Source organism: Lissotriton vulgaris, chromosome 12 (genome assembly GCF_964263255.1).
Source record: "Lissotriton vulgaris chromosome 12, aLisVul1.2, whole genome shotgun sequence".
In the NCBI taxonomy this organism is placed as follows: domain Eukaryota; kingdom Metazoa; phylum Chordata; class Amphibia; order Caudata; family Salamandridae; genus Lissotriton; species Lissotriton vulgaris.
In genome coordinates this window covers 12,508,063-12,523,478 of record NC_141700.1, presented here as the reverse complement: position 1 = coordinate 12,523,478, position 15,416 = coordinate 12,508,063, and the positions used below count along the sequence as shown (strand labels likewise).

Here is a 15,416-nt window from a genome sequence, read left to right as displayed (position 1 = left end):
AGACCGCGTACCTGCACCTGTGCACGTAACCATCAGACTCCATGTTTGGCCACCCCGGCCGGCCAGCCGCCTTCTTCCTTTTCGGCAGCCCCGGGCCGCTCCTGGCTACAGCTAAGCGTGCGCGTCCGGCGCGCCCACACCAGCCCGTGGGGTGAACGACTCACCAAGTACCCGAAACCAAGACTTCCATCACACCTCCGGCCCCCTTCCGAGGAACTGGTTCCCCTCGCACCTCTGAACTATCCCTGGGGGCTGGTTTCGATTGCACCTTGGGCCTCCTAGCGAGCTGGCTCCAGGCCTTGATGAGCGTCTGGGATTCCCTGGACGCATGGTCCAAAAGCATCAAAGACACAGCCGCCCAGACAATCAGGCGCCTGGCCCTCGGTCCTCCGGCCTCCTGCACCTGAGGGTCCAGACATCAAAGAGCTCCTGGACTATAAAACAGCCTGCCATCCATCTAGCCGGCAGTTGTATCTTGGACAAGAAAGCCCTGCTGATCTGATCGCGGCTGACCTTGAGAAGAACAAACTCTGACCACCGAGCCCTGCGGAACAGAACCATCGGAGCCCTGCTGACGCTGACGCGGCTTACTCTCGAAGAACAAGACCTGAACCATCGGAGCCCTGCTGACCTTGTCGCGGCCCACTCTTGGAAACGAGAGACCCTTATTACCATCCAGAGCCCTGCTGACGCTGTTGCGGCTCCACCTGCCTACGAGAACGACAAAGTACTCCTGACCAAGCCCTGACCTCGTCGCGGCTTGAAGAACTCTCTGGTCCGGCTGGACCATCGACGCTACCCTCACAACCACCTTGAACCAGAAGTGAGCAGGACAGCAAGTTCCATCGCCAGTCCCCATACCCCCCAGTTCGAGGATTGAGAAGTGTGCGCAGGGTGCGTGGCGTGCCAGCTGGCCCTCTAAGACTCTCCCGCTTCCCCGTTCCCGTGCTACGAGACTTTCGCGATCCCTCGATCGCTGTGTATTGCTCCCTACTTTTACCTTGATAAAGTTCATACTTGATAAAGATTCACGGTGTGGTGTCCGTTCGTAAGTGTGGTGTAATTTTACATTAGTTTTGCAATTGTTTTTCTGGCCTTTAACTTTTAACTGGGACGGTAGTGTGACTGACAGGGAGTGGAGGACCTTGTCTAGAGTTGGGGTGACTGACAGGGGGCGGAGGAGTTGGGGTGACTGACAGGGGGTGGAGGTTCTTGTCTAGAGTTGGGGTGACTGACAGGGGGTGGAGGTCCTTGTCTAGAGTTGTGGTGACTAACAGGGGGTGGAGGTCCTTGCCTAGAGTTGGGGTGACTGACAGGGGGCGGAGGTCCTTGCCTAGAGCGGGGTGACTGACAGGGGGTGGAGGTTCTTGTCTAGAGTTGGGGTGACTGACAGGGGGTGGAGGTCCTTGTCTAGAGTTGTGGTGACTGACAGGGGGTGGAGGTCCTTGCCTAGAGTTGGGGTGACTGACAGGGGGCGGAGGTCCTTGCCTAGAGCGGGGTGACTGACAGGGGGTGGAGGTCCTTGCCTAGAGTTGGGGTGACTGACAGGGGGCGGAGGTCCTTGCCTAGAGCGGGGTGACTGACAGGGGGTGGAGGTCCTTGCCTAGAGTTGGGGTGACTGACAGGGGTTGGAGGTCCTTGCCTAGAGTTGGGGTGACTGACAGGGGGTGGAGGTCCTTGCCTAGAGTTGGGGTGACTGACAGGGGGCCGAGGAGTTGGGGTGACTGACAGGGGGAGGAGGTCCTTGCCTAGAGTTGGGGTGACTGACAGGGGGCGGAGGTCCTTGCCTAGAGTTGGGGTGACTGACAGGGTGTGGAGGTCCTTGCCTAGAATTGGGGTGACTGACAGGGGGTGGAGGTCCTTGCCTAGAGTTGGGGTGACTGACAGGGGGCGGAGGAGTTGGGGTGACTGACAGGGGGTGGAGGTCCTTGCCTAGAGTTGGGGTGACTGACAGGGGGGGGGAGGTCCTTGCCTAGAGTTGGGGTGACTGACAGGGGGTGGAGGTCCTTGCCTAGAGTTGGGGTGACTGACAGGGGGTGGAGGTCCTTGTCTAGAGTTAAGGTGACTGACAGGGGGTGGAGGTCCTTGCCTAGAGTTGGGGTGACTGACAGGGGGTGGAGGTCCTTGCCTAGAGTTGGGGTGACTGACAGGGGGTGGAGGTCCTTGCCTAGAGTTGGGGTGACTGACAGGGGGTGGAGATCCTTGCCTAGAGTTGGGGTGACTGACAGGGGGCGGAGGAGTTGGGGTGACTGACAGGGGGTGGAGGTCCTTGTCTAGAGTTGGGGTGACTGACAGGGGGTGGAGGTCCTTGTCTAGAGTTGGGGTGACTGACAGGGGGTGGAGGTCCTTGTCTAGAGTTGGGGTGACTGACAGGGGGTGGAGGTCCTTGCCTAGAGTTGGGGTGACTGACAGGGGGCGGAGGTCCTTGCCTAGAGTTGTGGTGACTGACAGGGGGCGGAGGTCCTTGCCTAGAGTTGGGGTGACTGACAGGGGGTGGAGGTCCTTGCCTAGAGTTGGGGTGACTGACAGGGGGCGGAGGGAGCTGCTTGTCTAGAGTTGGGCAAACGTTATCTTGCCTACCTGCATTCAGCCCCTCCCCCTGTCTGCTGAGAGGTGGGGTGGTAGCCGCCCCCCCCCCCTCCCCTGCCCCCACACTGTAATAAGGCTGCCAGATCAGAACAGGCCTTTCAGCTTTTGAAGTGCGCTCAGGTATGCGGGGATCCCCGCCCGCCCGGCAGGCCCCCGCAGGCCTGGGGGTGAAAGGGGCTTCTGTCTGCGTGCGGGATCAGACATCACAGAGCAGGGCACCGGGGGATTAGGAGGGGGGGGGGGTGGTGACGGACGGGAGATGCACCTTCAAGGTGGGGGCACCTCAGGGGAGCGGCGCCCCCCGCCTGGATCCTAACACCGAGGCCGAGAAGAAGAAAGGCATGAATACAACACCGAGGAATAACATGGAGAGGAGACTGGCCCAAACCAGGCGTCATTACAGGATCACGAGCCATGGGGAGGGGCAGAGAACTGAGACATTATGATAACTCCCGAGCAGTAACTCGATACAGAAATGCACTAGGCATGTAAACAAAAGGTAGAAACGCACTAGGCATGTACAGAAAAGGTAGAAACGCACAAGGCATGCAAACAAAAGGTAGAAACGCACTAGGCATGTACAGAAAAGGTAGAAACGCACTAGGCATGCATACAAAAGGTAGAAACGCACTAGGCATGTACAGAAAAGGTAGAAACGCACTAGGCATGCACACAAAAGGTAGAAACGCACTAGGCATGTACAGAAAAGGTAGAAACGCACTAGGCATGCACACAAAAGGTAGAAACGCACTAGGCATGTACAGAAAAGGTAGAAACGCACAAGGCATGCAAACAAAAGGTAGAAACGCACTAGGCATGTACAGAAAAGGTAGAAACGCACAAGGCATGCAAACAAAAGGTAGAAACGCACTAGGCATGTACAGAAAAGGTAGAAACGCACTAGGCATGCAAACAAAAGGTAGAAACGCACTAGGCATGTACAGAAAAGGTAGAAACGCACTAGGCATGTACAGAAAAGGTAGAAACGCACTAGGCATGTACAGAAAAGGTAGAAACGCACTAGGCATGTACAGAAAAGGTAGAAACGCACTAGGCATGTACAGAAAAGGTAGAAACACACTAGGCATGTACACAGAAGGTAGAAACGCACTAGGCATGAAACGCACTAGGCATGTACACAGAAGGTAGAAACGCACTAGGCATGTACACAGAAGGTAGAAACGCACTAGGCATGTACACAGAAGGTAGAAACGCACTAGGCATGTACACAAAAGGGAGAAACGCACTAGGCATGTACAGAAAAGGTAGAAACGCACTAGGCATGCACACAAAAGGTAGAAACGCACTAGGCATGTACAGAAAAGGTAGAAACGCACAAGGCATGCAAACAAAAGGTAGAAACGCACTAGGCATGTACAGAAAAGGTAGAAACGCACAAGGCATGCAAACAAAAGGTAGAAACGCACTAGGCATGTACAGAAAAGGTAGAAACGCACAAGGCATGCAAACAAAAGGTAGAAACGCACTAGGCATGTACAGAAAAGGTAGAAACGCACAAGGCATGCAAACAAAAGGTAGAAACGCACTAGGCATGTACAGAAAAGGTAGAAACGCACAAGGCATGCAAACAAAAGGTAGAAACGCACTAGGCATGTACAGAAAAGGTAGAAACGCACTAGGCATGTACAGAAAAGGTAGAAACGCACTAGGCATGTACAGAAAAGGTAGAAACGCACTAGGCATGTACAGAAAAGGTAGAAACGCACTAGGCATGTACAGAAAAGGTAGAAACACACTAGGCATGTACACAGAAGGTAGAAACGCACTAGGCATGAAACGCACTAGGCATGTACACAGAAGGTAGAAACATACTAGGCATGTACACAGAAGGTAGAAACGCACTAGGCATGTACACAAAAGGTAGAAACGCGTAGGCATGTACACAAAAGGTAGAAACACACTAGGCATGTACAGAAACGATAGAAACGCACTAGGCATGTACACAGAAGGTAGAAACGCACTAGGCATGTACACAGAAGGTAGAAACGCACTAGGCATGTACACAAAAGGGAGAAACGCACTAGGCATGTACACAGAAGGTAGAAACTCACTAGGCATGCACACAAAAGGTAGAAACGCACTAGATGTAAATGTATTTATATAGCGCAAAACACTGACCGAGGTCGGTATCTAAGCGCTTGCTTAGGGAACCCGTCCTGGTATTCCCCTGTGAGATAACCCCGGCAGGGTATCCACAAGGTGAAAGCCAGGCCTCCCGCCGCGAGGGGCCGTTGTGGAGATTAAGCAAGCTATTGCCCAGAGTCGCAGAGTGTGAACCCGTGAGTCGAGAAGGCACCGGAGCGAGAATTATCGAGTCCGTGGAATTTTTGAGCCCAAGACCCGCCGAGGCGGAGAATTGAACCCTGGTCCAGGGCCAATATCAGCTTCCGGGTCTGCCGCCTCTAACCCCTGGGCCACACTTCTCCACACTAGGCATGTACAGAAAAGGTAGAAACACACTAGGCATGTACAGAAAAGGTAGAAGCGCACTAGGCATGTACACAGAAGGTAGAAACACACTAGGCATGTACACAGAAGGGGGTAAGCCCCCCTCCATGCCGGTTCTGGCCTCACAGGCGCGCACAGGGACAGCAGAGGGGCCGGCTGCACCCCGGGGCTCTAGGTAAAGGTGGGTGGTGGTGTGCTTGGAAGCCCTGTGGGTGGGGGCAGGGCGCGGCCCACCTATTGTCCCATCACAGTAACCGGAGCGGCACCTCATTTATTGATGAGGCTCATTCGGGGCCCCACCCGCACCCCGGGGCAGCGCTGCGACACCAGACCCCCACGCAGGGCGCTGCTCGGGTTACGGCTCACATGAACGGAGGGAGTGAGGGCTCCCTGGGGGGTGAGCGGGGGGGAGAGCCCCGGCCTACTACACCGAAGGGCAGGTACTCACTCTAGCAGAGTCCCTGCCTACTACACCGAAGGGCTGGTGCTCACTCTAGCAGAGCCCCGGCCTACTACACAGAAGGACTGGTACTCACTCTAGCAGGGCCCCTGCCTACTACACAGAAGGGCTGGTACTCACTCTAGCAGAGCCCCTGCCTACCACACAGAAGTGCCGGTACTCTCCCATTAAAAGCACTGTGCCTTAGCTGAGAAGTGCAGGTACCCTCCAGCTAAAAGTATTGTGCTTCTGCGGAAACTGAAAGTACTCACTGTAGTAGAGTCCCTCTGTACTACATAGAAGTGCCGGTACTCTCCCATTAAGAGTAATGTGGCTCTGCCGAGAAGTGCAGGTACTCTGCCTTTTAAATCAAAGATGTGCAGGTATTCAATACCTGGCTGTGCCTGCCCAATTAAAGCACTATCTGAGCTGTGTTTTCATAATTAGAAGAGGACGTTTACGTGTAAGCAGGCCAGCGAGGAGCAAAAACATGGGTCAGTGAGCACAATACAAAAATGCTGCGATCTTGCGATATACCCACTCATACAGAAATATCAAGGGTCAGGGTCCCAAGGGGTGGGATTTGTGGGACTTGGGCCTTAACTTGGACTTTTAACAGATACATAATGTTCAATAGGTTAATTTCAGTAGGGTCTTTGAGGAGGCCATGGGTGAGACTGCGCTCAAATGTGTGACACTGTTTTACAAAGAGTGAGGCTCACACCCAATGAGTGACACTTGGCTGAAAGGCCTGCATTTCACTGAGAATATCCCACTCTGAACTCCAAAGAATGTTATGTTTTGTTAAGTTAATTTAATTTATATTGCTCACAGATACTCGAAAGTGTCCTGGCGCAGTGCAAAATGAAACTTACATCCGGTTTTCAAGCATTGTACTCTGAAAAGCAATACTTGCCCTAGTGTCACTGAGACGTGCACTTGCGTTCCAAGGGGGCGACTCACTTCCAATGGATATGCTTTACTCTAAGTCTAAGGGGTGAAGTATAGTCCACTGTATTAAGAGCTTGTACCATGGTGGAAAACTCACAGGCAGTGCAGCTCGTTCTGCAACCCCTGCAACTGGGGCAATCTAATAGGACACAAGATGTGTGCTAATTGTGACCACTTTTTGCAAGGTGTTTCTCAACACCCAAAATCTCTTAACAAAGCATTTTAACTCTGGATGTATAAAGAAAAATGTATTTTAAGCTGTGAAACAACAATTTTATATTTGACTATTTATAAAATAGACATGTAAATATGTCAACTTATTTCTGAGTACTATGCACACTGGCTGAAGCTACTGAGGCCCTAGATTGACTTCTCTTGCTTCTTGGCTCTTTTCCCTGACAAAGAGAACAACATCACAACATGCCTAGAGAGTTGTGCTATAATTTATTACAGGTAGACATGTCTTATTTTACCAGTCCTATGTTGAAAATATTTTACGTGGAATAAACTTTGGTGAAGTCCCTTTCAGGATTGGTTGGAATGTTATTTTTGCGTAAACAACGTAAAGGGTTGCTCGTGCATTACTGATGCCTTAAATTATGGGCGCTCTGCGCATGAACCGAGACCATCCCAGAATTCTCGTTGTTGCATAATTTAAGTGGCACCTTAACTGCCTGACAATATGCAGCAAAGAAAAGACCATGGACTATTATTCATAAAGATGATGCATAGATTGGCCTGTCCTTTGTACCTTATTTCTACAAATTCAAAAAATAAATGAAGCCTAAGTAGTAAAAAAAAATCATCTTTATGCCTTAGGTAATGTGGCGTAAAGTAAACATAATTAGGTCATTTCCCGCTGACAATACATTCTGAGCATTTGCGTGCCAGTGAGTTTCATACGCTAAAAGGAAGAACAATAAAAATGCGAGATTTTCCTGTTATGGGTTAGAAATCTGACTTTAAAATAATGAGTTTTGCTGGAAACTCAGAGGTCTTGTATTAATGTACAATCGAAGCACGTCCACAGCTTTAAAGGAGGGTTTGTTGGCTGTTTATCAAGAAAGGGCGAGAGTAGGGCAGACGCCACTTAACATCAGAGAGAGAACTAGAGCTATGCTGGTCCTGACAGGCCAGAGCTTCTGGAAGGTTGTGAAAGAGTTAATGACATGATAGGTGAGGGCTTCAGGTAGGTACCGGAGGAGACAGTGACATCTCGCCTAATTTCCCTAGAGGCCAAACAGTCTCTGCTTCAGAAAAAAAACACCATGAGATTTCATGAGCTGACCTATTCATCCCAGGAGGAAGCATTGGTGAGAATAAGCCGAAACCTGTCGAACCAGTAATCGCAAACGAGCCGTGCTGAGCAACGGAGACTTCTCACACACCTTTGGTGGCGTGCAATCTTTGGACGAAGGGAGTGGAAATCGAGACAAGTGCGCTAACTTCTTAGAAGGCAACTGGGCCAGCGGCAGTCTCCACCGCTAGGAAATCACTGGCAAGAGCAGCCATGACCTGGAAACTCCAAACTCCAAAATGGAAGTGATTTCAAACAGGTCTTGTGTGGCAGTGTGCAGAGAGGGGAATCAAAGACCCCAAGGTGGGTCCTGAAATTATCTCACCGCCCAAGATGCTTGACCGAGGGGGAGGGTGGCTGCCTTGTGTTACTTACCTGAAATGACTTGTGTTTGTTGTGATATCAATTCATCAATCGGATCGTCGGCCGGCCCAACCTGGTGGATCGTCGGCCGGCCCAACCTGGTGGATCGTCGGCCGGCCCAACCTGGTGGATCGTCGGCTGGACCAACCTGGTGGATCGTCGGCCGGACCAACCTGGTGGATCGTCGGCCAGCCCAACCTGGTGAATCATCAGCCGGCCCGACCTGGTGGATCATCGACCAGCCCAACCTGGTGGATCGTTGGCCGGCCCAACCTGGAAGCAGTAACTCACAGAGAGGAAGATGGCGTGAAGAGTAATCTGTCCAAATCTATACTATGTGGAACATAAAGAGGTCTTCTGAAACAGTGCCCACCGCTAGGTGACTGTAGTAATATCCACTACACGTAAAGAGGCCAAATCTTTATGGATCTTTCAGAAAGTCAGACAGGCATTTGTTGTAGGAGAGGGAGGGCTCCTGCTGAAGGACAGTAGGTGCTTTTCTGGAAAAAAATGGTTTTAGATTCTTCTAAAACTCAAATGGAACTCAGTAAGCTTTAGCTTGAAAAAATGGTTTTGGTGGAAGAGGAAAGAGGTGAAGTAAAACACAGTTTGGGTTGCTCATGAGTGGCCTTTTCCCTAGTACTGATGGAATAACAGAAGTGTAAAGTTGGAAGGGGGGGCCATGCGCCAATATGTTCACCCCCCTCTGCAGTACATGGAGCATTATTACCCTATATGAATTCAACATACATTTAAAATATCTTTCAGTTTGAACTAAATTGTTTACAAATATAATGTTTTCTTAACGTGATACACCCACAGCTTCAACCTCTATAGCTAAACGCGAAGGAGCATGAGGTGAGATGAAGGTACATGGGACTCAATTCACAAGGGTGTTGGAAAAACGTTGTTGCCTCTGCCCTTCCTCTTCTCCAAACACAGACAGTCAAAACTCATTTGTAGTTCTGCCATTTTTACATTTTTTAAAATAATTGTTCACATTGTTTTTATTTAACTATTTTATATGGCATGGCAAAACTATGCAATATTAATGTGCCTAGTGGCCTGAGTCTAAGTAATCACTCAGAGGCTCCTGGGTGTTACTTAAAAAAACCAAAAAGTAGCCATCAACTTGGGATGTGGAAAGGTAAAAAGACACCTTCCGCTCCATGAGACGAGTCACATCGCACCGTAGCAAGGGAGCCGGTGCTATCCAAGCAACACAGCAGCGTTATCTACATCGAAGAGGTAAGTGGTGCCGAGCTAGAGAGAACGCATAATACAGCAGCACTTTGTAACTGAAGAAACCTGGCCTCAGCTTCACGGGATAAAAAGTTGCCCAAGATTCCAAGATTTTATTTATTATGATTTGGAACTCAAAGAGTTCAACATAAATAACAATAAAACGTTTAAAAAAATAGAAGAATACATAAGATATACACAACATGAATCTCTGGAGTGCAAGATAAAAAACAATCAGCATACAACTATACTCTAAAACCCTCAAACAGGAAAAAAGCACAAATACACAAAAAATCAATTAAAGAGCATAGAACTTGGCCGGCTTAATAAATACAACAGTCCAGTGATGGAAGTGCAACACTGATACAGTACTTCTCATTTGCTCATTACATCCATCATTGTAAACAGACAATTAATACCATAAATGCTGTGATAATATATTTGAAACCTAAAATACCAAATTCCACAAATTCATGTGTGAATGCAAGTACTATAGGTTTAAAAAAATTCAGATGATTCTAGAAAATAGGCCAAAAAAATGTAGGTGTATAAACATTTGCACAAGCTATTTCTGATGGTGGTACAAATAAACATTTCCGGGCCTCCACTACTGTGGTTATTTTGTGCTCTAAAAACATTGGTCTTAGCAATTGAAGGCGCAATAAATGAAGATAAAGACATACGAAAAGCACATGATCTAAATCTTGAACCTAGTTCCAAAAGAGGTCACAAAGGCTCTCCTCCTTTGGTAATTTTTCCCGAGATCCAGTGATAAATCGGAATGGAAGCAGATTCAACGTTAGTAACAAAACAGTTCTACACCCACCATGGGAAAAGCTCCATAGTACATAGGGTTGTGTTTTTTTTTAGAAATGCTACTATGCAATATTATTTAATTCCGAGCATACTGAGCACACAAAGCGATGTTCCTTTTCTGGCTTACTTCATAGATTGATTTTTTAATGAGGTTTTTTAGGTGAGCTTCGGGGGGGGGGGGGGAGACATCCCACTCTGACCAATTGTAAACATGTCCAGAGCTTTCATATAATTTAAAATGAGGGCACTTTTCCCTTCAGACAACAAAATATTTCATGTTTTAATTCAGCTCTAATGGACCCTGGTTTACCGTTCACTAGATTATTCCCCCGCCTTAAAACAAAAGCCATAGCAAACACATTCGCGGAGGGCAGCCAAAATTAAAGCCGGAGAACTGATGGAGCGGCCAATGAGTTTAGATTACACATTCCCTCACAGGCATAGCTCAATGAAGGCGAAATCTTAATCTTATAAAGCGCCAATACATGGGCAAAAATGCCTTTGCCCACAACTCTTGTACAGTCTACTAATGGCAGAGGCTTGAGATAAAGACTTACTTCTACACGGACCAAGGTTATCCTTATTTAGGCAATTACTAGAAAACATTCTACCCAGGTACGGACACAGCTTCACCACTTCCAAGTTGTCATTCCCCAGGAACCAGTGCAAACCCTTCCTAACTCTACATCCCCTCGACTTAAAAACCATGACTTTACTCCTAAAGATATTTTTTTTTAATGCTCATTAGCATAATTACACAACTTGGAGAAACGCCTCTGTAGCCCTATTGGAGTTAAATCCAGCACTATAACCTGGTCAGCATAGAATAAACATCCACTACTCATTACTCTAAATTTGTGGGGATCCCCCTTACACTGTCCGACTCTTCAAGATAGATCATGTATGTAGAGGGAGAAAAGAAGAGGTGCAAGTAAGAACCCCTGCTTCAGACCACCGTTGGTGTCTAGTTTACTCAAGAGACCCTGGTTCCCTCCCATCAGACTCGGGGACCAAGTCGAAGGGTGCAAAGTGAATATCAACCTAAGCAAGTGCGCGGGGATCCCCAACACCACCAATTTCCTCCACAGGTTACTTGCATGTGCCCCTCACTTCAGGATACAAAGAAAACTGTATTGAGATTATAAATGTGTGCATATTGTCATGAAGAAGTGATACATACTGTGCAATGTAGCCTTTGCCTAGTAGCGTCCGACATCCCTGAGGAAGGTCATTGTGGCCAAAACACATATGTTAGGAGATTAATCCACACACTGATAGAATTCCTGGTGGGAAATAGAGAAAAAGACATCAACATTTCCTTCAAGCTACCAGGCACAGCTTGTGGCGTGAAACAATGGTGGTATTGGTGGGCCATACTACTTTTAGATAAAATCAATACAAAGAGATGATGTTAGAATGCGTTTGACACAGTATAGAAACATATTAGCAGGGAAGTGCATTATTGAAGTGTTTTCTCATTGTTACGAGAGAAATGAGGGAATATGTTTAATAGTGTTATAGGACGCCCCCCCACGCCCTGTGTTTAATGATGTCATATGCTCACCCCCACACCCCATTAGGCATGCTTCTGCTAACAATAGATGAATGATTAATTACAATATTTGGAGGTAGGATTATCAGTTTATGGGCATGTTTAATTTTACATGAAAAGCATAGATATTTTTTTGTTTGTTTTGTGAATGCACCTAAACGACACTAACCTTTTTCTCTGCCTTCTCGAAATGTACGCTCTAAGTCCCCAAACTCTGGCTTGGTGACGCAGCTGTCTGCATGCCCTAGTGTTGGCATTTCTCTAAAACACACAGTGTTTGACTTGGCTCCACACAGAGAAGTATTTCACTTTGCGCCTCAAGCTGCTACCTGTATGGTGGGTCATCCCACCTCCATCGAAGAGCCTGCACTGCAATGCACGAGGGGCTATTTACATCTCAAATTTACACTGAATCATCATCCAATAAAATATTTAGACCAAGTATTCACTGTATACAGAAAGCATTCTTTTATTGTTCTCTTTTGTCACTGCAGCAGGATAATGTGTTAGTCAGGACTCACATGATGCTTGCTTTAACTTTTCATATATCTGATAAACAAGCAATAGAAATCCCACATGCCCCACTTTAATAGTCAACACAGGCATGTACAAATACTGTTTACATACTTTCACAAATTAAAGCCAGACCCATTGACTTTGCCAATGTTTGTTTTCATAGCTGCAACCTCTGAATTCATACTCCGTCACACATACTCATATTTCATTCATGAGTAGATTGTGTGGCACCCTTCGCTTCACATTTCCTCAAATGCCACTTTGCATAGGTTATGCAATACCAGCATAAATTATGCATGGCTTTTTAAGTTTCCACAATGTAACTGAGATGCACCTGGCTTGTTGAACCTTGTCTGAGCTACTGATGCATACTTTGTGACTTTTTCCTTGTACAAGTCAGCAGAAAGTCACGTTTACTAGCACCTTTAGTTTTTCTTAACCCCCCCGCCCCGCCCCCCATGGAAAAACTGCAAGCCTCAAACAGAACTAAAAACCTGAGTTATTGGCATATGGTGAACTAACCAAACACCTCTTAACATAAAGTACTGCAACCGGTGAGGTGCAACCTCCGGCAGTCTTAAAGTCATTTGGAAAAGCATTCAGCGGCTCTTTCTCCACCGCTCCAGGGCGTGGGATCAGCTATGAAGAAGGCCTAATCGAAATGATTCATCATTGCTGCACCATCTCCACAGAACCTAAAGGCCCTTAGTTAAGCCACCAGTTTGTAAAATGTGTTGAGAATGCATCTTCTTCTTCAACCTTCTCAAATGTTTATCCATCCGCAAAGTGCGGTCCGGATGTGCTGTTAGGCACACTTTTGGCACAAGAGTCATGGCCTGTGGACCATCATGGCACTGTGCCCGGTTGACCTGCTTTTGCATTTTTCAGATATAAAGCTCCATAAGGCAAAACAAAATAGTTATGGCCCTGATGCGCTTGGAGTCCTAACCCGCGCATGTGGTATATTTTTCCATTTCTTATTTACCACCACTGTACCTTTCATAATGTCTCCAAACAGGAATAACAGTGTTGTAAGGCATGAACAATTTATATACATATTACACAATATTTGTATGGAGTGATGCAGCATCAGAAGGAGTTTGGACACTTTTATGTATAAGTCAACATTTTACATCAGAATAGTGAAAAACAACAGAGGAACTCACATTTTTTTTTACTATTCCGTGCAATGATATTTTTTTCTCAGACAGATTGTGTTGTGCAATGTGCATTGAAAAGTATGTATATTGATTATTTCAGGTTGGTTTAAAATTGTTCTAGTTAACCATCAAAATCATCCACTGCAACTTAATATGATTAAAATTAAATCTCCACATTTTTTTTCTAAACACTCACCTATTCACAGGACCACTGGAATTATGTAATTTTGTGGCAGTGGCATATTTCTCCTAATTATGGATTTGCCGCATTTGCCACATAATGCTTCAACTCCTACATAATCTGCAGATTTTTAGCTGAAATTGATTATATGCTGCTTAAATCATAGCGTCTTGTGTTGTTGGCTAGTGAAAGGCACTCAGTTATTAGTCTAATTGGATGTTAAACTGGTGCGAATGATCTGAAACGTTTGCCCAGTGATAAAGTAAAGAAATGACAAAATTATTAATACTGTGACAAAATGTGCAACGTTCGGCCTTATCATTTGCCTTTTCTTGCCACATAATTCCAGTGGACAATGAGTGTTTGGAGCATGAACCAAGTTACCATAAATCCAATCAAAAGCTAATTTGGTGGCAAGACTGATTTATTGACAACATTTGCATAGTTTTAAAACATTTCAAATGAGGTTTGCTAGGTTTTAAAACCCTGTTATTGGTGTCAATAAATAAGTCTTCCAAGCCATCATGTTAGGTTTTGATTGGATTTGTTGTAACGTGTTTCCTGCTCCAGACACTCACTGGGTATTGTGCAAGTCTCTGCTTGCAGTGTACCTTGGGTGGGTGGTGTCACCCGAAACCCCGGCCGCATCGCGGGTGGGTCGGAGGAACGATGATGTCTCTCCGACCTCTCATGCCTCTTACCTGAGGACTGGAATCCTGACGACCGATGTCAACTCCCGGAGCTGCGAGGGCTCCGACCCCGCGACCGGTCCCTCAACCTCCTGTGTGACCTGGAGCGGCGCAAGGCCGACTGCCGAAGTTCCAGTCGCTCCCGCCTAGCTTTAGACGTCAGGAGCCGGCAGTCGGAGCAGGTGCGGTCGTCGTGGTCGAGGCCCAAACACTTGAGGCACCGGTGATGGGGGTCGGTAACCGACATCAGTCGGTCGCACTTGGAACAGGGTTTTAACCCGGGCATCCCTACCGGCACCGTTGGAGTCGAAGACTCGAGTAAAGAAATGATCAAAAAGTTTAGTCAAAAAAGACTAAGGGGTAGAGCTTCTCCGGATCTGCGCTAGCTGGCGCGGAAAAAAGAACGGACGTCAGCGAGCATGGGCGGCGTCTAAGTACTCCGACGACGTCATTCTGGTGCTAACGACGCCGACGACCGACACGGGGCCGCGGACGACGCCTGCCGGCGCGCAGGGGTATTGCTACGCAAAATTTTCCGGATCCAGTCTGACGCCTGGGGATATTCTGAGGTAAGGAATCTATCACTAACTAATGTCTCTTACAGATATATTGTTACACAAGTAGTAACTTGTGCTGCAGCTCTTTGCAGCAGGGGTGATGCTTGAGGTAGCACACTCTATATATCTTTCCTGACCATTACCTACATTAATTATAAACTACAGTTGTGGGAAGGTCATTGTGCTGCTGGATGTATGCTTCCATTGCTGCTATGTTGCAATAGTCATTTCCTAATTCCAGAGGCCCTGCCTCTTCACATACATAGGAATGCTCTTGGTTTTACACAATTTTATGCACCTTGTGTGTTTCTAGGTATTTAAATGAAGCCAGAACCTCTGCATTTTGAATAATGAATGTTCTTGCTCTGCAGGGGGAGGGTCTGTAGTATTTCTTCTGTGTCTATGAAAGTCACTAAACTTTGGAGCCTCTTCCTCACCCCTTTCAAGCAACGGCCAGAGTGACCCGTCTTCTCGCGTTTTATTTGATGTTTCTCTCAGGTTTTCTTCCGAATCGTTCATTTTTCGTTTATTCTGTGTTGTTTTCGTTTCAATTTTTTTCATTTTTTTACCTACGACACGTCGCGCGCCCCTCCCA

At 47.2% G+C, this 15,416-nt stretch overlaps 1 long non-coding RNA gene across 1 annotated transcript in view; it reads right to left on the bottom strand.

Moving 5' to 3' along the window:
• The window catches only part of LOC147673049 (uncharacterized), a 59,440-nt gene extending 44,061 nt beyond the window's left edge, over positions 1-15,379 (bottom strand). Inside the window, exons 1-2 of the long non-coding RNA XR_015302594.1 lie at positions 15,259-15,379; positions 11,347-11,449 (exon numbers count right to left, since the gene is read on the bottom strand). This is a non-coding gene — a long non-coding RNA (uncharacterized LOC147673049). The remainder of the gene's footprint in view (positions 1-11,346; positions 11,450-15,258) is intronic.
• Positions 15,380-15,416: the final 37 nt, after the last annotated feature.